Source organism: Osmia lignaria, chromosome 11, assembly GCF_051020975.1.
Source record: "Osmia lignaria lignaria isolate PbOS001 chromosome 11, iyOsmLign1, whole genome shotgun sequence".
Lineage (NCBI taxonomy): Eukaryota > Metazoa > Arthropoda > Insecta > Hymenoptera > Megachilidae > Osmia > Osmia lignaria.
Window position 1 is genome coordinate 9,782,639 of NC_135042.1, and position 19,840 is coordinate 9,802,478.

The window sequence follows — 19,840 nt, forward strand, 5'->3', positions numbered from 1 at the left end:
GCACACCTGGATGCTGGAAGCGCCTTCTTATACCAGCTCGCTAATAGAGCACTCGAAGATGGCTAATCGAGTCTACCAGGCTCGTCTTCTTTCTTTTCACGTCCTTGAGACAAGTGTCTTCGTGTCAGGACTAACTGGATTATCCGTGGTCCGTAGGTGCAAAAAAGTTATCCACCAGCATCGAGTTATTCTGTCCAGGAAAATTTCATTCTTTAATTGATCCTGATTACGGCAACGCTGAAAAAGTTTACGATCAAAGTAGCTGAAACTGTAAAAGCAAAGAAGAAATAAAACGTTACCTGAAAACAACATCCGATGTATTTTGATTTTAATCTCAGCCCGCGACGCGACAATTTTATCATCGCACGACAGAGAATTGCACGCGATGCTCGAAAGATAAGACCGGCAGAAGATGTCCTCCAGCGAGCATAGAGGTATCGAAACAGGTCAGTCCAGTTTTTGCAATTACGTCAAAACGACTATTCCAACGTGTATACCCTCTAGCTAAAAAAGGGTTGCAACTTTCCCTCTGGAACTCTCAGCGACGGCTGGCGTCGGCGTCGGGCTCGCGATCGCCGCTCGAGTCCGAAGCGAATATATCCTCGTTTGCCTGCCGCTCTCGTTCGCTGCATGACCGAATAAAGATACGAGGTCGCAACTGGCCATGACTGAAAGAAAAGAAAGAGAGATAAAAGCAGTCGGATACTTGAACGTAGAAGAAGAGGGCATATACATATATCAGGTGGGGCTGAAACGTGGGGAACAGGATCGAGGAAGGATCGCGTGTGCGTCGACGACGAAAACGGACCTCTCGACCGATGTACCGTCCAGAGGAAAGGACCCCGTAACCGTGTCCTGTCTCACCTGATCGACCGTTTAAAGAATCATAAATTTAACGATAATGATTTCCACGAGTCGCGAGCAACGCGAGATATCCGACACTATAATTTCTCGGTCTTCGATTACTCGCCGAGAACCCTTTCCCCTCATCTCGTACGAGTTCTCCATTAACCGGTGTACCCTCGGGCGTTCGTACAATTTTCAAAGGAACAAAAGACTCACGGCGTTGTTCGCCGCGTGATCGTGCGAGAAACAACGCGTGAACAATAGTCGCAACTTCGATACAAGATCATCGAGAACATCGTCGGGCCGATGAGACCAGACGAGACAGACTCGAATCAGAGGTGAGAAAAAAAATAAAATTAATTCAGGAAGAATGTAACCGCGGACGTTCGATCGTTCTAATCGTTCTCCTTAAATCGCCAAGAGGGAAGTCAGACGTGGAACGACCAAGAGGATGATGACGATGACGGCGATGGTGGCGACGACGATAACCGTGGTGGTGGCCGCGGCACAGGCACACGCCATATCTGGCCAGACTATCCTACGTGGGCTCGATCCTCGCCTCGACTCACCTCTCCCTCCTCCTAACCAAGCAAACACACCTTTTTAGCGGCATTACATTAATATCGTAATGGCACGGGATCAAGCGAGTCCGCCTGCCCGAAGGCGCGCGCACATTTGCCGTGCTGATCCCTGGACAACAGAGGAACGCATCTTCTCCTCCTCTTCTTCTGCTTCTTCTTCTTCTTCTTCTTCTTCCTCCTCTTCTTCTTCTTCTTCTTCTTCTTCTTCTTCTTCGTGGTCCATGCTGAAGCCTCCCCGCAGATACGCTAACTGTCTCGCGTCCGAGTGGATCATTTGTCTTCCTCAGGGAAGAACAACTGCGCATATCGCGGACTCCAGGGATTCTCCGTCTTGCCTGGCACGAGCCACGGGATCGTCGATCCTCTAACCAGCATCTAACGTTTCGGTTTTAGACTCGAGGCTTACTGGGAGATATAGAGGCTGCAATTGTGAGAAAATTTCGTTCATGGTCGTTGATGCGATATCTTTTACAGTTTCTACGTTGTGAAACACATACTTTGAAGAGAATATCAAAATTTTGTTTCATCTAGAGAAGCACGGGAAGAGCGGCCAAGTAAAAGGCACCTCTCTGTCGTCTCTGACGGGAGTATATCCGTTCTCTCGGAGAGACATAATTCGAAATTGTCGGTTGGGTCAAAGGGCAGGGCCCGGCTACTTGAGCGAGTTGACTCTGCCGGTCTCGGGGTCACGTGCCACGGCTTCTTCGCTTCTTCTTCTGTTACCTCTCCTCGCGCCGTCTTCCTTCGAGTTTCCACCACTTTGCGCTCCAACGATCCTCCTGTAGCCTCGTAGCGCTCGCGACAGTCGTTATCGTTTGGTTGGTCGTTATCACGGTCATTAGAAATCTCTTCATTACGCTACGGCGACGACATTATACGTGGACGAGTATCTGAATCTTCAATCTTCCTTCCTTACCTCGTCTCGGCGTACAAGTCGGCTTTTTACGTCCAATTTCAGTTTCCCCGTAACGATCTTATCGCGATGAAATAAAGCAACTCCAAATATCTCGTGTGAACGGCAAACGGGCGCTAGAAAGACAAGGAGAAAAAAAAAACAGCAGAGGGAATAACAGAGGATGAAGAGACGGAACGATGTAACGGAGCAACGAAGAAAGAAGGCGAACAGAAACGGGACAAGGCACCGGAGAGAGAGTCCGAGAGGCATCGCGGTCCTGCAGCCGAGTCGAAGTGACCTCATCGGATGTGGCTCTGATTCGCTCAATTCGTCCACGACGTTCCAGAGCTCGTGCGCGCATCAACGCGCCAAGACACGGACGTGTGTCGCGCGGAAAAGGAGCCTCTGCGCGATTGCTATCGTCTTTGCCTCATTATTCCATTATGATGGCGTGTGGCGTGTGCCGTACCCCATTCGCCCTGATTGCCAGCGCCTTCTCCCCTCCCCGCTGCTTTCCTGCACGCTTCTCTCCTCCTCTTCCTCCTCTTCTTTACAATCTTCTCTTTTTCCCTCGATTGTTCATTCTTCTTTCCTTCCATTCCTGTTTCTCCCTTGATTCTCTCTCGCTCATCTCTCCTGTCTGTATGCGTCTCTGTCTGTTCAACGTCCTGCCTCGCGACCTCTCCTCGTTCAACGAAGGTCTTCGTCCCTCGATTCCAGTCGAGCACGCGTACACATCTCCGTGACGATGATGTGCGTGATATTACGCCGCCTGGAGAACGTGAATCCCTGCGTGAACGAGAGAAAGACGGTTAAAATTTTCAATCAGAGGAAGAGAATAAAGAAGAGGCTGAAAAGGGGCGGTGGCAGCAAGGGGAAAGGGAGTCGTCGTAGCAAGAGGGGACGAAGGTGGATGGACGACGGGACAAGGTAGGGCAGAGACTCTCAAACGGTTCGGAACAGGTTCCAGGACCGTTGCTTACCTCGCCCCGTCCGCCGGGTGGGTGGAGAACGAGTTACAGTACGCGCGCCGGCCACGGAAGACACCTGGTTTTCGGTTAAGCGCGACTCGACCGCGGCAACGTCGGACAGAGAGAAGGGAGAAGAGAATTACCTACACATTCGAGCCAAGAGTTTTGAATGTGGACCATGGTGGCTCGATCCTAACGCTTGCACTGTCTCTAGACTTTTATAGCATTTACTAATTCAATGGAATGCAAGGAAACTTCGGCACAATATTTTAGAGCTGGCTCCTAAACGTAGTACGTAGACAGCTGTAACTGGAATCAATAAAAGAGTAAAGATAATGTACTAGATTTGTTTTAAACTTAGAAATATCAAAGACAGGGGATAAACCATTACTAACCATGTTCCATTGTATAAAATTTCAGTGTGACAAGTCGAAATTTGCCACGCAAGACCCCAAGCTTTTGTCAACCCTTTGGTTTTTTGGCAACCCATTATACAATTTTAGCAGATCCATCATTCTTCTTTTGAGCTAATGCTATACGTTCATCATTGTATACCAAAGGATTATTTTATCCGTGTACATACGAATAAATATATAAATAAATAACAAGTCTTCTTTAATAACGTTGGATAGAACCTTTCCTTCAGAGTTAACAGATGATCCAGGTGTTCTTGGGGGGCCCTCTCGGCGCAAGTTCTCCTCCCGCGATAACCGATCCAGTAAAATTAAATGAAGCGAAACGCATTACATCAGGAGCCCTCGTTAATGTCCAATTATGTCGGGGGATAGGCGACTCCGATATACTCGTTACCAGATTACCAACTATCAATTCCCTCCCACTTTTCAGCGGCGACCCTTTCTTCATTTCGACCCGGCCAACCCCGCTGTTTGCCACGTAATCGTCGAGCAACAGAGCTCGAATATAAAGTCTTTACGGGAAAAATATCCGTACAACGTCGATCGTGTACTTCCGTGGATAGAAATCATCGGCGAACGGATGATTCGCTGATCCCACGATGCCCGATTGCCGCGCGGAACAATGGCTTTGGATAATGCGGAATAGAGTACGTTGCGTACGCTCACACGGCTCGACAAACGATTGTAATAACATTATACGTTCCGGGTTTACGCTTAAAAATCCCTCTGGCCCGTTGCGCGCGTAAAATCCACGATAAATCGTGTGGTTATCGGGAAGAGACCGTGACCGTTTGCCATCGTTAACCCTTTCGTCAACCCTTTCGTCGTGGATTTAAACCGCGAAAAGATCTCTGACGCAACTAATTCGCGATCGTTTAGCGCCTACCGTGTACCTCTACTCTGTTATTTCGTTCTTAGTCGATTTTATACACCTAATGGCCGGATATATCGTAACGAATAGTAATTAAAGGTAAAAACGGCCGACAGTGAGACGAATCGCGCACGTGGGGAGATAATTTCACGCGGTGGGATGACAATAAGGGTAACCGGTGTTTTAGCGGTAACACGCGGTTTCGACAACCCCACCCACGGTCGCACGGTTTACGCAAATACGGGGAAGGATTACTTTTTCCGGAAACGCTTAAACGTTAGGTTGATAATCTGCTTCTTTAATGAGCGTCCATGAAACTTACTTCGAACCGAGCAAAATACTTAATCGACGTCGAAGTTGCGCGTTACGCGTAACCTTTCTTCGCAATAGTTAATGGTGCCCGTAGTGAATCGATTCGCTTCATTTCGATCGATTCAGTGTTTCCTCTTAAATCAACCGGTAGGATGAGCGACTGTGCGTGCAGGTATATCTTCGAAGATTAGACGAGATTAGAAACTGGGAGTGTCAAACGGTAGTGGCGTAGACGGGCTACGTTTACAGCGTAACGTTTCGAAATCACTTTTCATTTCATTCTATATCGTGTTAAGCGTTTGAAAAATTTTATTCTATCTAGAGAATTTCGATCGTTGTGGTTGTGCTTTTTCACACATGAAGTTTACACGCTTCCACCGACTGAGAAACCTTCTTTCCCGCATTAACATTCATTCTTCGAGCTTTCCTGGTTATCAGGAGACAAGAAATTAAAATTCGTCTATTTGCCGCTTAATAAGTTGATGACATAACTAGTAAAACAGTATCAGTAAAGATAAAATCTTCAACGGCCTAACGTTCGGACAGGATCATTAGGAAATAGTGCAGCCGTCCTGTAACCGTAGATTTTCCTTTCAGTGCTGTTTTTACACATAGCCGCTTTCGTAATCTTGAATATTTATAACCGGTGCACTGTGTCGTTAATCGCTTCCTGATAAGTAAACTGAAACGTTACGCGGCCATTTAACACGCACCAGTTAGGGGCCTTAAATATAATTTACGATATTACGCCGTCTCCATCGTCGCCTCTAATTACCCATCACTAACCTATATTAATTCAAGATCTTGCAAAATTCCCCTGACCGTCCACGTGGTCAGCATCGTTCGCAGACGACTCGTGCAAATTGAACTCAATTGTTAGTCCGTGTCTCAATTGTTACATTTACATTTTCAGAGTATTCGGAATGGTAACATGGCTGCACGTGAGACCTTGAGCAGAAACGAGGCAAATCAAGTTGAGGAGGAGCACCGAATGCGCTCGTATACATTTTCTAATTAAAATACAGTCAAAATATGTACGTTTAGTGTATTCCGGATCTCTTTGGTTGATCGGGTGGTTACACGAAAATGAAAACATCATGCGTGTCCAATTTGTCGCAGGCTATCGAACACGTTACGCGGTAATTAGGCTGTTCTCAAGCCAGACTCGGTTGTAAACGGCATAGACAATTTATTCGCGTACCTTTCTCCTTGTTCTCCGACGGTAAGCATCCGAGCCTACCTATGTTATCCTGATTCCTATGCTATTAGGTTCTATACGCTCCACGGAGCTACTTTATAAACTGGATACCGGCGGACAATCGACCTCTTCTGGATCAATCCTTTTTTTCAACATCAAATCAGGAAGCGTATTTACGATGCCTAAAGGCTAAGTGAAAATTTCCCAACTGGACCCGTACGTTGAATATAATTAAAGGATTTCCTTTCGAACGACTCCTCTGTATCTCGTAAATCGATCCTGTTAATGTAATATACGATCTTGAGTGGCAGTAATGCAAATGGCCACGTGTTAACGTAACGATCGAAGCAATCGTGAAATCATTCTTTTTAACCTCGTCTTTCACGGCAACGATTATTTTCGGTCATCGTAACGTTAGATGATTTGCAATTTACAATCGTACCACTTACACAGTGTCGAGAAGGAGACGAACGCAGGCTGCCACAAATGACTGAATCCGCTCCTGCGGGCGATGATATCACTCGAGTGTCGAAACGGTAAGAGGACTCTCGTATTACGTCCCAGACTCTAGAAAATTTCCTGCTATGTTTTGTTCCGTTAGATCTATACTTTCAGACGTCGGATGTTTCAAATGTTCCGGCTGCATAACGAGAGGTAATCTAACGACGCCGAACATAACCTACAAAATCGAACGCGAATGTATCATCGAATTACGGGGTTCAAACGCGAACCCCTTTTGCATATGCATCGAATATATGAATATTGAAATATTTATTTTAATATTGGTACCTGTCGGACTGGAATCATTTTGATATAGAAGATAAGTTTCACGATTGTTGAGGATATGATTACTCTTCGAATTTAATGAAACCACCGCTAATGGCGGGGTGGTTTCCCGCGCGATTATCTCGATCGATCGAAGCATCTCGATAATCGATGTTCAAGTTGAGAACCGCCGTGAACGTGGCGAGGCACGCGACAAGGCAGAGCGCGTGTCCCACGCGCGCTCGCTTCGAGGAGCTCTCCTCAAATCAAATCACGTAACTCGCCGCGATGTATATCTCTCCTCTCTCGCAGTGAAATCGTCGAATCGTTGAATCACGAACCGGGAACGGAGGACGGTGTCTCTTGTCGAGTGCGATTGGCGAGTCGCAAAAATCCGCCATTAAAATCTGCGACCGAACAGCTCCTCCCATCGAGGAGTATATTCGAGACGTGGCTGTTTCGAGAGATCGCCGAGATCTTCGACCGATCACTTCGCGTGGGCGCCACTTTTTTTCCATCGAGATCTCGCGCCATCGATTTTTCTTCGGCGATTAACTATGTCCCCGGTGAATCTTAGTCAGTCATTGTTTACTAGCAATTTTTGTATTTGAAGCGTAGTTCCTGTGCATTTATTAATCTCCAATGCGATTTATATCAGTTCAAAAGAACGAAAGGGTAAAACAATAGAATATCTTTTAATCGCATTCTCTGTAATATCGAGCTGACCAATTGTTATCCCTAATTTCCAGTTATCAGGAGATGAATTTCTACCGATTGTTGGGGCGCCTCGTGACCGAGGATGAAGCCGGCGCCTCTAGCGAAGTGAAACAGTGGAGGGGCACCTTAATTCGCCGTACATTTCCCCTTATTTGGGCTTCCGTGCTCGATCCGAAGCCAGGAGGGAGACCGGTGACTTGGGAGGGACCGAGAGGGTCGGGCCTACGAGTTATACCGCGGGACGCTTGCTGAGTGACGAATGTGTATACCCGTCTTATTCACCTCCTACCGTATTCGGCGACAGGCTTGCAGATCGGCCAAGATTAAGCCTGTAATTCTAATCGCCTCGCTGTTCGTTTTGGCGAACCTTCTTCTCCATGGGAATCGTCTGTTTTCTCAATTGCATCCGTACCAGCGCTCGTCCGCCGTTCCTGGCTAGGAAAATAGATGTAGATCTGTTTTAGTACTTTATTATGCTCTCCCTTTACGTACTTGGTATTAAATCCAACGCGCCGTGTAGTACAGCGAACACCGTAGAATATTAAATAATGGAAAGTTGAAAATAAATAAATTACCTTCGAATTTTTATTGCATAGGTACTTTGGATTATAATACTCAATTCGACTAGTTCCTAGAGGAGACGTTCGTACCACAAATAATACCTTCAGAACCAGCTGAAATATCGTGGCGATCGATTCACGCCGCATCCTGCATCTAGAACCTCTAAGGTAAGACTGTAAGTCTAATAGAAGAATTCATATGCGGGTCTCGGATGAAACGCAACATGTTATCATCTCTATCTTTTTCTTACAGCTCAACTGCCGTATCGTCAATGAAGTTTCAATATAGGAGAATCCGTGGTTACAAAGAAAACTCGTCCTATTTCAAATTCCGCTGTAGCCTCCTTGTCGCATATTCAGCCTATTTTCCTCCGTCCTCGGTTGACCGGCGCAATTCTTCGCGCACTGGCTACAGCTCGCAGATTGCGTCACGTGACATCGCGCGTTTTATTGCGCGGCATTTCCTTCGTGTAAATTCCTTGCCCGCGCCATACTTTACCCTTTCATCCTCTGTTCAACCGGTCTATAAACGATCGGTTTCACGAATCGCTCTGTTAATGCCGCGACATAAAGCGCACGATAACGCGATAGAAGGAAAGCGGTGGAAAAGAATACGCGAGGCGGGGGGAAAAAAGCGTCGTTCGGTAGGTGGCCCCTAACGAGATATCCCCTATAGGGGCAAGCTTTCAAATGCCTTTCCCGTGTTCCACGATCTGTCTGTCGCACCGTTGATACCCGTCAAAGCGACTCCAAGTAATAATAAGTCGATCTAACCCGTGCCGTTACTCCCCTATTATGTTTCATGTAGATCCGTGGCCGGAGAGAAAAGTGCGCACGGTGCCATGCCGGTATAACAGAGTGCACCACGACTGGCGACCTTAGAAAGGCGATCGTTTATTGTTCCCTCGACACGTGCGTGTGCTACTCGTACACGAGCAAAACCGCGAAACGAGCTGGCCAGCAGCCACCACGGATCCGCCACAATGAAACACGCGGGACAGCATTCTGAGCGTTTCGCGATCGACAACAAAGCGGTGGTACATTCTCGCGTTTAAGATTGATTTGTGAGCGTTGCGGACCCGGGATCTCCTATTCACGTATCAAGCATATTGTGACGGATATCGCCTGGAGAAAATTGCTCAATTCAGAGCTGTACGCTGGCTACCAACGATGTTCCTTGTGCTTGTTGGATCATCCAGTGATGTAGCTATCGTCTGGAACACCCTGACGCGTGACCATCGCTTATCTCTTTTCAATTCCGTGTAAGCCGCTCTTAACGCGTTACTTTCTCCTCTTCCTACCTCTTCACGGGATATCGTACAATTAAGCGTGCATTCTTTCCAGGGAACTTCACCAGCGAGTTAAAGAGCATCACAGCGCCTGGAACAAGCAGAATTGTGTTTGTAAACGACGTTTACGAGATAAAGATCACACCAGGCGACACATTCCATGGCTAATCGTATATAAGTAGGAGAAGAAGTTTTTAATGAAACGATCGATAAAATGAAGATAATAGAATTGTATAGATGGTACATATGTAAATTGAGGAATTCTAACGCGTGCACGAATGTTCGTGAATGGGATTTCGAGGAGGCGATCGTTCGAGGTGACGAATTCCATGGCCAATCGTATGTACACGCGGCGAATCAACGTTTTAATTCACTGCCGGTTCATTCAGCCGCCTCAACGACCACGTTGACCGACCGCAATGGAATCCAACTGAACCACCTCTTGCGGGATACCGCCACGAGTTAATGTAGTGCGTATTACACCATTACATGTTCCGTTTAATCATGCCTCGCTAATGGTCCACGTACTTCCTTCATCGACGATGTCGTCCTTACGTCTGGAATGGAGAACGCAAACTCGGTTTCTTTTTTCTCGTCGGGATAGTTTTCCTGTTTACCCGTTCGATTTTTAACGCTTGAAGCCGTCTGAACAAGTTCTGACGTTCAATTTGTTACATTAGACAACCTAAGTTACGTTCAAAGTAATTTGTAATATAATCTTCTATTCAGAAAGATATCAAGTAATGTTAATATCTCTGGAATAAAAGTTTCTGATGCGCGAAGGTTTGTCAAATAGCGTTAGTCACTGAATTAAAAACCAGACATCGTATCTGAGTTTATTACCAAAGTCATGGTGTTTCGATCTCCGATGAACGCGCACGATAAACTACTTACTCGATGTCTTTGATCTAGCGCAATTAAATCGACCTTGTGTTACAATAATCGACCTCCCGTACGCATCTTGTGGGAACGCAAAACATAGCACAGCTGTTCCATCGCGCTGTTGTCTGCGATTTTAATGAATATCCCGCCTGACTCTCTGGACAAAAAACCTTTTAACGATCGTAACAGAGATCCTTCTCGATAAAACACCGTAACTTCAGCTTAATTTAAACGAATGAATCGCTTCGAGTTAAGTTGAACCGAGGAAACGCCACGGGTTCGGTAGGATCCCCCAAGGTTTTCTATAAATCTTTGAAATATTAAAATGGTAGTTTAAAAGAGTCGAGTACATTACCAGCGTCCATTCAGAAAGGGTTTTCCCGTAGAATAACCTGTTCGACGGTCCTCTAACCACAAGTTTACCAAGGTGCTTGTAAATCACCCCCGGCATGCAGGGTGGTCGTACCAAAAATCGGGCCTACCTAATATCCCGGCTCATGGTTGTGTATTGGTGTAACGAACAGACAGAAACGAGGTGTATCCGGCTCGATAAAAAGCCGAGTGAACGTTCCCTCGTGCCCTAATACGATTTCGTTCTGGCCATTATATCCTCCTCCACCGTAACCCTCTGCGTCCCTCTCGGTTCCTTATCGCGTCAGACCTCGACAAGTTCTTTTTATTTTTTCGGCTACGCAAGACTCCCTTGTCGACGTCGTCGTCGTCCTCGTCCTCGTCCTCGTCCTCGTCCTCGTCCTCATCCTCGTCGTCGTTTCGATCGAAATCGTAATCCGCCTCGAGTTTCGAGCATACGGGAAAGCGATCTCGTAAGAGGGAGACGATCGACCGTGATTTACACTCCGGATCTTGTTTCACGAAACTGCGGTTCCACCGAGCAATCGTGTGGGAAAGTGAGATGTACGTACGCTCCGACGGCCGCCGAAAGGTTACGTTTTTAATAAGAATCCTCGCGCCCCGTTGCGCGTCGAAAATCGAAAATGACTTATGATTTCAGAGGGTATTTAGCGAGTACCACCTAATTCGTAAGTAGCATCAATTAGAGGCAGCAAACACGGTGCTTAAACGCACAGCAGACGATTGACTGTATAACTGGTGTCTTAGCGGACAGGAAGCCCCTTTTCCAGTGTCCACTTTAAAGCGTACATCCTCGACGAGACACGCACAGTCGTAACCGTGCTTCTTCCAACATCTCGTCACCGATACGTCAACGCGAGCCCGTTTGTGCCGCGCGTAATACATCATTCCGGAGAAATAAAATTCGGCACGCTCAGTTCCCAAAGCCTATACGTTACAGCTTCGTTGTTCCGCCATTGATCCAGGCATCCTCGCCGTGCCTCGAGAACGAGTCGAATAACGACGACCATTAATTTTCTCGACGTTATATAGCGGACATCCTCGTACGACCAGCTAGCTGAACAAATGGCGAGAGAGAGCCACGACGAGACGATGTACGCGCGAACAACTAGCGTCGTCCCGAGCGTTTCGACTTTCTTGTCTCGACCTCTCCGGAACAATTAGCCAGGGTCATTGGAACGCTTCGAACGTAGCTCTAATTCGATCTAACGCGCTAACGCGAGATGCACGAAGCGACGATGACCAGAGGGATTCTCGAATCTGCCCTACGGGAGGAACGGGGCAATTGCATCCGCGTTACTGGGTTAAGCGTTTGCGATTCGAGGTCGGACTATTCGCTCGTTCGAAAGGGAATCGTTCTAGCTCGAAAGACATTACACACGTACATGGCTGACGCGACGACCATGATTACCATGAAAATGCGAATCGCCACGGGAAAGTGTAATTACAACGATGGACGGTGGGTAAAGCGATCCAACCTCGAGAGACATCGATCCAGCTTAGTTAATAGCCAGCGTGTATCTAATTCCATAGCGATGCGGGGACACCGCCGCGTGCTCGACGAGTGTCCACGTGCGCAAGGGGTCGCTTAACGGTCCGAAACACGTAATCTCGACACAAATTTTCGACTTTCTTACCGGCCGTTCCATAGGGAACGCTGCCACTCTTTACGACCAAAAGGAATCGTTCTCTTGCGGCCGCGCTAGTTCGACAGAGAACGAGATAGATGGTCCGCGTAAAGAAGAAAGAACATGGATCGAGACGCGTCGCGTCGGGACGCAGAGGAAGAAGACGATCTTAAGCAGCGTACTCGCATCTAATGGTCCACCGTGTACGTACGTCTCGTAGTGTACGCGCGTACACCGAGGGATCGGGCATCAAAGAGAGAGAGAGAAAGAGAGGAAACAACGTCAATCGTAGCGAAGAATCGGTAAATGGAAGAGAGAAGGCAAGAGACAGAGTCTACTAAATGTTGGTCCAAGCGCGTGGGACGCTGGTTGCAGTTAGGCTCGTGCCTGCTCCCTCTCTACCAGTCCTCTCTCCTCCACCCTTCTGCCTGTTTCTTCACCCTCTTGCCCCGCCAGGTCGTTCTGACTTTGAATACCGGTCGGGTCTGTCTCGTGCGGCTGTGTTGCGGTCGTCGAGTTAACCGCGTACTATCACACGTGTCCTCTCTTACACGCATATAGAGGCTGTATAATAACACACATAGGACGAGGACATACTTGAAGAGAGAAAAGAAAGAGAGAGAGAGAGAGAGAGAGAGAGGACACGCTCATACGAGCAGCACCACACAGCCCCGAGGAGACTTCTTTTCCTATGCGTGAGCGCGTATGGTATGCCGTATGTAGATAGATTCGGATGGTGCGTGGACCAGTCTCGGCGTGCGCGAGCTGTACAGGCGGACAATGCTGGAGAGAGGTTCGTGCCACACCTCTTTTCTTCCTTCTTTTCCATCTCGGGCCCTCGCCGCGCCCTTGCAGTAGATCTCTCCCCTGCTGTCTTCCTTTTCCTCTTTCTTCTTTTCCTTCTTTGTTGGATACCTTCTTATTCTTCTTCTTCTTCTTCTTGCTGGTTCACCTTCTCCGTTACCACCGCCACATCCCTTCTGCTTCGACGAGGTATCGGCACCAAGCCTTCTCGCTCGTATTTCGTCGCGTCTTTATGCGCCTCCGTTGAATTTACTCGCGTATTCCTTCTCTCTACCCTTCGCGTCCTTTGCGAAGTGTACCTTTCCTGCTGGGAGTTTCGTCGGTCCGTGATAAGCCGGCCTCGAGGATCCTGGATCGCTTGGACGGATCGGTGGACATAAATATGCGAGATCGACGGCCTGGGATAAAGTCGATCGAAATTGGAGACCGGACGTGGTAGTTTTTCGGCCGTGCGGTAACGCACTGCGATGGGACCAACACTGAAAGCAATGTTGTGCCCGATAAGCGGTGACATAGTACTAATTGGAGCCAAGAGATATCTGCTTGGATACTGGAGATCAACCTTACAAGGACATTGTGATATCTTGGCGACCTCGATTTTTAATGTTTCTTCTTATCTATGTAAAATGTGAACTTATGAAAGAAAATAAAAAATAAGGAAACAAAAAATTAAGTGTATTACGTTACCTACATTTCCAAAGAATTTAAAAAAAAAATCCATTCGTTTCACATAACAACTTTTATTCCAAAAAGCCTGGTCCGTTGATGTGGATAATATCAGTGACACACAACTACAGCATGCTACTCCTGCTAAAGAAACCTGAAAACATACGAGCGGAACGCGAGATGAAAAACCAAAGGATGAATGCTTCTTGTTCGCGTGGCTAAGTACTCGTTACAGCGAACAAATTAATAGCCGGCTGCCGGTCGCGGAAGCTTTTTTTTCCTTTAAAAGGCTCGCGATTCTTCGCGGTCGCTTTGATTATTTTATCTTCGACCGTGTGCGGGGAACGCGGTGAAAAAGCGAGAGGGATCGATCGTAGCTCGTGCCACCGTGTACGCGCGTATCTTTCGCGTTCGAACGGGCCCCGGCGAGCCTTTAATAATCAATTTATGAATGAACGAACCAACCGAGCGCCGCGGTGAAAGTCTTCGGCTCCGCTTAGCTAGACGGAGACACCATGAATCGTTCAGAGAAAGAGGAACACCGCAAGCGGGAACCATGAACGAATTAATCCTTTGCTCTTTGACGATTTTGTATCCACGATACTCTGACGCTAAACAATTTTCAGAATTCTCTAATAAAGTTGCAATCCTATCCGTTGATATTTTGAGAAAGCACGAAACGCCAAAGTTATATGGGACAACGACAAATTAATTCAGTGGCGATCGAAAACGGGAATCAATTTCTAATGGATACTCCTCCGACTGGGAACGTCCCGTTTGATTAATCGAGCGGACGACGAAGCAGCCTGGAGAAACGAAATTCCAGTAGCCGCGCGACGCCTGTGTTTCGGTCCCGTACGCACGCGATGCTTTCGTATAGGCACGTCGAAATTGCGTGCAACGAGCGTCTAAAGCGAGCCTCTCCGCTCCCTAACAGTATGCTAATCGGCTCAATTAAGATAAGGAATTATACGTTCTCCTGGCAAACGCAAATCAAACACAGATATACCCGACGATGCGGACCATAAGCTCTAGCCTCTTGTTAATGGTCACAGCGCACGGTTTATTATTCCGTGCTTCGAGCGAGGTGAAAAAACGAGCATAAGAGTAGGAGGATAGCGAAGCGGAGAGAGGCGACGCGATACGAAAGAGGGAAGAACAAGCGTGACCGGTGTATGTCGCAAGTTTCTTCTTTCGCCGATAATAATCTACGAGGCGGATTATGGTAGTCCAGCGATGGCAACCTTGAAGAGAGACTTATTGGCAAGACTGTCCTAGCGGACGTCGATGATTCGTCGTCTTCAACGTCTTCGACGCCGTCGTCGAGTCGCCGATGCTGAACGAGAAAGAGAGAAACGAGGCTACCGAAGTACGGACGCGTGCGTCTCACGATGAAATTAAGACTCGTCCGTCACGATTATTATATCAATTAATTACGCGGTCCTGGACCCCGGTGATCGTGCCATCCGGTTCGGTAAGTCCAGCTAGAAAGAGGAGGAGACGCGACTTTGCGTGCCGACCACTCCAGACGACGTCGAGAAATCCCAGGAATTCGAATAACGAGCCGGCTACCGTGATACACAGCTCCGGCCACCTTTCTGATCCTCATCGATCTTCGTCCAGGCCGTTCCAGGATCGACCACGGTGTTAATCACTGCTCCTCCGTTCTCGCCGTTCTTCGCTTCGACGCGCTTTTCTTTCTTCCTTTATTTTTTCTTTGCGAATTCAACTCGTTCATCCGACTAGTCTCGCTGTCCCCATCGTTATTGATTATCGACCAGACTGTGACGAGTTTCTGCGATAACAGACAAAATTATTTCTTTTTCTACGGTGGTACGATGTTTTGCGCTGAAAAAGAAAACGTGGAGAGTAAGGGAAAAATGATGAGAACTGCGCAAGGATTCGTTTACTAGAATTACCTTTCTTTTATAGGAGCGGATGATTGAGCGAGGAGTTGCGAGAAAGTTGGTATCTTGGATGATCCCTCTGGTGGCGAATGTTGAACTCTGCATCACGGTACGTTCGCGATCATACGACACGGTATCGATATCCCTATTCTTCCTTTGGGATTTATAATCCTCCGCATGCATCCCTTTGAACCAGAGACACCAGGAATACTATCGCAAAAGATGTAGCAAGAAAGCTGGAAAGAGAAGAGGGCAATGAGATGAGGAGAGACTAAACCAAAGGTAAAAAAAAATCAACGAAAAGAAGTGAAGGTGGGGAGAGATAGAAGAGAAAGAGGAGAAGAGACGCGGAGAAAATCACGACACGGTGGTGCATCATGGTGAAGGCAATGGTCCACGTAAACGAAGGAAGAAGATGCGAAAGGGTAAGAGGAATGAAGAGAAAGGACAAAAAAAAAAGAACGCACACGCGCTCCCGCGGATACACACGTGTCCTGGATCACGGATGCAAATATGGCATAGTATCCTGCGTGGCTCGCGCCTGGATATACCTACCTAGACGGTAATACGGGTAGGTAAGTCAAGCGAGGTGGGTTGAGCCGCACCCTGTTCCTCAAGCATCCACCGAAGTACCTCCGTTGACTGTACGTACACGGCGTAGCCATGTGTGCGCGCGTGTTTCAACGACGTAAGGCGACCATATACACCGTGGAGCGTATACAAGCACACGGGGATACCCGTTGCAATGCCTTGCACGGAAACGTAGAGGAGACGAAATACAAGCGTAGACGGTGACCGTATGTGTGCACGCTAACACGAGTGAACCACGAGGACCGAGATGCGAGGTGAACGCCCCCCACAATATCTCAAATCTGCGCTCGAGTGTGCGGCCTGTCTCGTGCGTGTGTCTACGGTACACGCTCGCCGGATCGCGCGCGTGCGAGCAGCACACGCGTCGCTGAGACGAAAGAGGAGAGTGTGTTACCTGAAGTCTGGCGTGGCTCGAGTAAAAAGCCTGTGTGCGTGCATATTCTCTCGCTGGCCGGTGTCTTATAGGTGGTAGAACGGGCCTGTCCAGTTTTCCCATGGGAACAATACCCCACGGGATATATAATAACAATGGTCACGGGCGTGGGAGACGGGTCGATCTTTATTTACCCGGTCGTTTTTCTTTTTTTTTATATTTTTTCCTCCGGCACATCCCCCTTCCTCCCGTCTTCCTTCCTTCCCCGGTGGCGTCGCGCGGTCGAAAGTCCAGCGACGGTTTGTCCACCGTTCCTCTCCGTTTCGAGCCATCGTCCTCACCCTCGCGATTCGCCGCGAAATTACGACTCTTTCGGACCTCCGCTTCCCAGGTTCCTCCGTTTTCTCCTTTCTTTCTCGCCAACTTCCTTACTTCTGTCTTTTTCTGTCGATTCAGTCGTAAACGGTGATACTCGAGGCGCACCACGCACCACACGCTACACTTATTTACGACCGATCCGATACGATGGATAAATCAGCCGATGTAAATTGCTCGAAGAAATTTAATCGACTGCCAATATAAATCCATCGGGGAGCGATCTCTGGGACACGATCGAACAGCCTGTTCGTCGTACTTTTATACGAACGTCGATGATTTCTCTGGTTTTGCGTGCACCTCGAGTACCCTCGCGGTAATCGTAAAGACCATGCTGATTACCTGCAACCATGACGCAACACTGATTACAGTCGCGGAGATGAGTATCGTTTAAAGCAATTAAACGCACCATTCCCAATAAATCTTGCGTCTCCTGGAACCTCGCTAGCGATTCCAACCGTCCTACATTCCTGTTATTTGCATCGCGCTGCTTTCTTCCTCGTCAGCTTTTCTATCTTCTAATCCTTGTCAGTGATTAACAATTCGCTCGTTTTTCGTCGGATTAACCGACCAACTATCAGCGTGCAACTTGTGACATAAATTCTCGAGATACGCTGACTATAAGTTGGGACATCTTACGGTCAGATACGATCGCGATTATGAACCAGCCTCGCGGTTACTTAATATGACCGCATTGGATAACCAGCCTCTCTGATCCATTGTCTATCTTCAGAGCCGCGGAACAGCGTGCAGCCTGCAAGTTTGATATCGAGTTAAACTTTATACCCCGTCAAGGCCACAATTAATCTATAGATTACCTACAAGCTGCCCGTTCGGTGGTCCCTTTTGTCCGTGCCTTTGTTCCAAGGTTCGTCCCGAAGGCCAACGCGAACGAACACCGTAACCGATGATCGTTGTTCATGAAATGAAGAGCGTACATTTCGTTAATTGAGCTTACAACGTGCAAGAGAAAGGATATATTTATCTATAGCGCGTATAAACACGCGATTAAGCGGAACAACCTGCAAACTTATCTGCCTCCCTGCTGATCTTAGGTGGCCGTCCTGCTCGGGCATTATCGTCATTAAGCATCATCCAGCGGCACGGTTATTAAATTATATCGTATTATTATTCAATATTACCGTGATCTTCGCGGTGAAGTCGATTTCGCACGGTCGCCTCGACGCCCCTAAAAATCCCTCGGTCGCCTTCTTTTTCCGCTAGACGGTCCCGAGAGAGCGCGCGATCGCTGAAGAAAAAGAACAACAGAGGTAGGAAGAAAACGAAAACAGGGAGGCGATGAAGAAGATGGCTTTAGCGCCGAATTCCCCTCTCGAAGGACGAACAATCCTCGTTCCTCGAGTACTTCGTGGTGGGTGGTGCGTACGTTGGAAGAGTCCGTTCTCTTTTTCTCTGTCGAGTGGTTCCAATGTACCGTTGGAATCGGTCGCGGACAAACAATTTCCCGCTCTGCAGCCTGAAAGAAGAAAAATACATGAACACGAGAACAGTTAAATATTTAATGTCTTTACTACTACTCTGATCGACGGCAAAGCAAAGCAAAGAACGGTGTTGTTAGCGTAAGCGGAGTCGCCTTAATTTCCATGTTAATTCCTAGCTATCTGCGGTTAAATCGTCGCAACGAGAAGAAGAAGAAGAAGATGAAGAAAAAGAAGAAAAGGAAAGGGCGTGATCGCTCAATTTGACTACACGACGCGGTTACAAGGCTCCAACAAAGAGGAGACAAGCTGCCGCGGTACAAGTCGGATGGGTTTGCGCGAGGATTCGCGAGGGGTGCTTTACGATCGTGCACAGTTAATCCCCGCAACGCCTTGACCTGCCTCTAGCGAAACCTACGACATCCGAGCGAGTCCAAACCGATACGAAACGATCGGCTTGCACGCGTGGACGGATCAGTCGTCATTGCTATTTTTAAGCCTCGTAATCGCCGCTACCTTTCTATTGCTCCACAGCGACAACACGACTCTGTACCCTTCGTAGGACTTGCCTTCTTTGCCACCATGTGCTTTCTAATTCTTGTTCGTTCAAAAGACGTCTAACACGAACGTCTTCTTTTTTTCTTTTCTTCGCATTTGTTCGGAGTCTTAACGTAATCCTGCCACAAACAACACCTACGAGTCATCTTTCATTTCATCACCTGCAATAAATTCAATTATTGTCTAATTATATCGATCGTGTTGTTAACTACATCGGATTCAAACAGCCGTAAAAAAACTCATCATTTTCCGCTTGCTAGAGCGTTAAGTCTCCTTAATTAGACAGGCTGTTCCTTTCAAATTACCGTACGCATCGTCGGAATTCTCTCGTTACATGATTACGATCAAATACGACGAAGAATAAATTTAATTCCTGGAAGATTTAATAAGAGAGAAAGAGAGAGAGAGAGAGAGAGAGAGAGAGAGGGAGAGAGAGTCGGATCGTCAGAAGCGGAAAGGAAACGGAACGAAACGCAAGGGGTTTCGAGCGGCAGGTCACGGAACAGGCCGACGCGAAAACGAAACAGGGAGCTTTCATTATATTTGCCAAATGCAAGGCGACTTCTTCATTTGCGCAGAAGAGAAGAGACATCCGCCGGCCCGTGTTTTGTCCCTGATACCTCAGCGAAGTGGTTGTTGCAAAGGCGCGTGGGCGACCGGAAACTCTCCCTCCCACATTCGCGTGCCCTACCTCTTCGAAGGGACTTTCTGAGAGGAACAGCATCCAACGAGAGAGGAATAGAGTACCACGAGAAGGAGAGAATAATAGAAAGCGAGAAAAAGGAAAGAGAAGAGAGGCACATACGTCGCGACGTCACGGCAAG

At 47.7% G+C, this 19,840-nt stretch overlaps 3 long non-coding RNA genes across 9 annotated transcripts; 1 reads left to right on the forward strand and 2 right to left on the reverse strand.

The window, feature by feature from the left end:
- Positions 1 to 2,749: 2,749 nt before the first annotated feature.
- LOC117604112 (uncharacterized) lies at positions 2,750 to 6,978 on the reverse strand. Of its 5 annotated transcripts, XR_004581370.2 has the most exons (9): positions 6,880 to 6,978; positions 6,540 to 6,769; positions 6,094 to 6,369; positions 5,931 to 6,012; positions 5,679 to 5,840; positions 5,385 to 5,574; positions 3,689 to 5,319; positions 3,437 to 3,602; positions 2,750 to 3,111 (listed from the first exon to the last, which is right to left on the reverse strand). It is a non-coding gene; the product is annotated as an uncharacterized LOC117604112 (long non-coding RNA). The 5 variants fall into 5 exon arrangements; XR_004581369.2 differs by having other exon boundaries at positions 3,441 to 3,602; positions 3,689 to 5,574; XR_004581368.2 differs by having other exon boundaries at positions 3,689 to 5,574.
- A 431-nt stretch (positions 6,979 to 7,409) lies between these two features.
- LOC117604114 (uncharacterized) lies at positions 7,410 to 10,153 on the forward strand. 3 transcript variants are annotated; one of them, XR_004581373.2, is made up of 6 exons: positions 7,410 to 7,530; positions 7,605 to 8,021; positions 8,169 to 8,300; positions 8,386 to 8,885; positions 8,941 to 9,394; positions 9,477 to 10,153. It is a non-coding gene; the product is annotated as an uncharacterized LOC117604114 (long non-coding RNA). The 3 variants fall into 3 exon arrangements; XR_004581374.2 differs by having other exon boundaries at positions 8,386 to 8,776; XR_004581372.2 differs by having other exon boundaries at positions 8,386 to 9,394.
- A 3,094-nt stretch (positions 10,154 to 13,247) lies between these two features.
- On the reverse strand, positions 13,248 to 18,475 carry LOC117604115 (uncharacterized). The gene is made up of 7 exons (XR_013063028.1): positions 18,162 to 18,475; positions 18,042 to 18,083; positions 17,842 to 17,875; positions 17,429 to 17,773; positions 16,666 to 17,361; positions 15,693 to 15,916; positions 13,248 to 15,568 (listed from the first exon to the last, which is right to left on the reverse strand). It is a non-coding gene; the product is annotated as an uncharacterized LOC117604115 (long non-coding RNA).
- Positions 18,476 to 19,840: the final 1,365 nt, after the last annotated feature.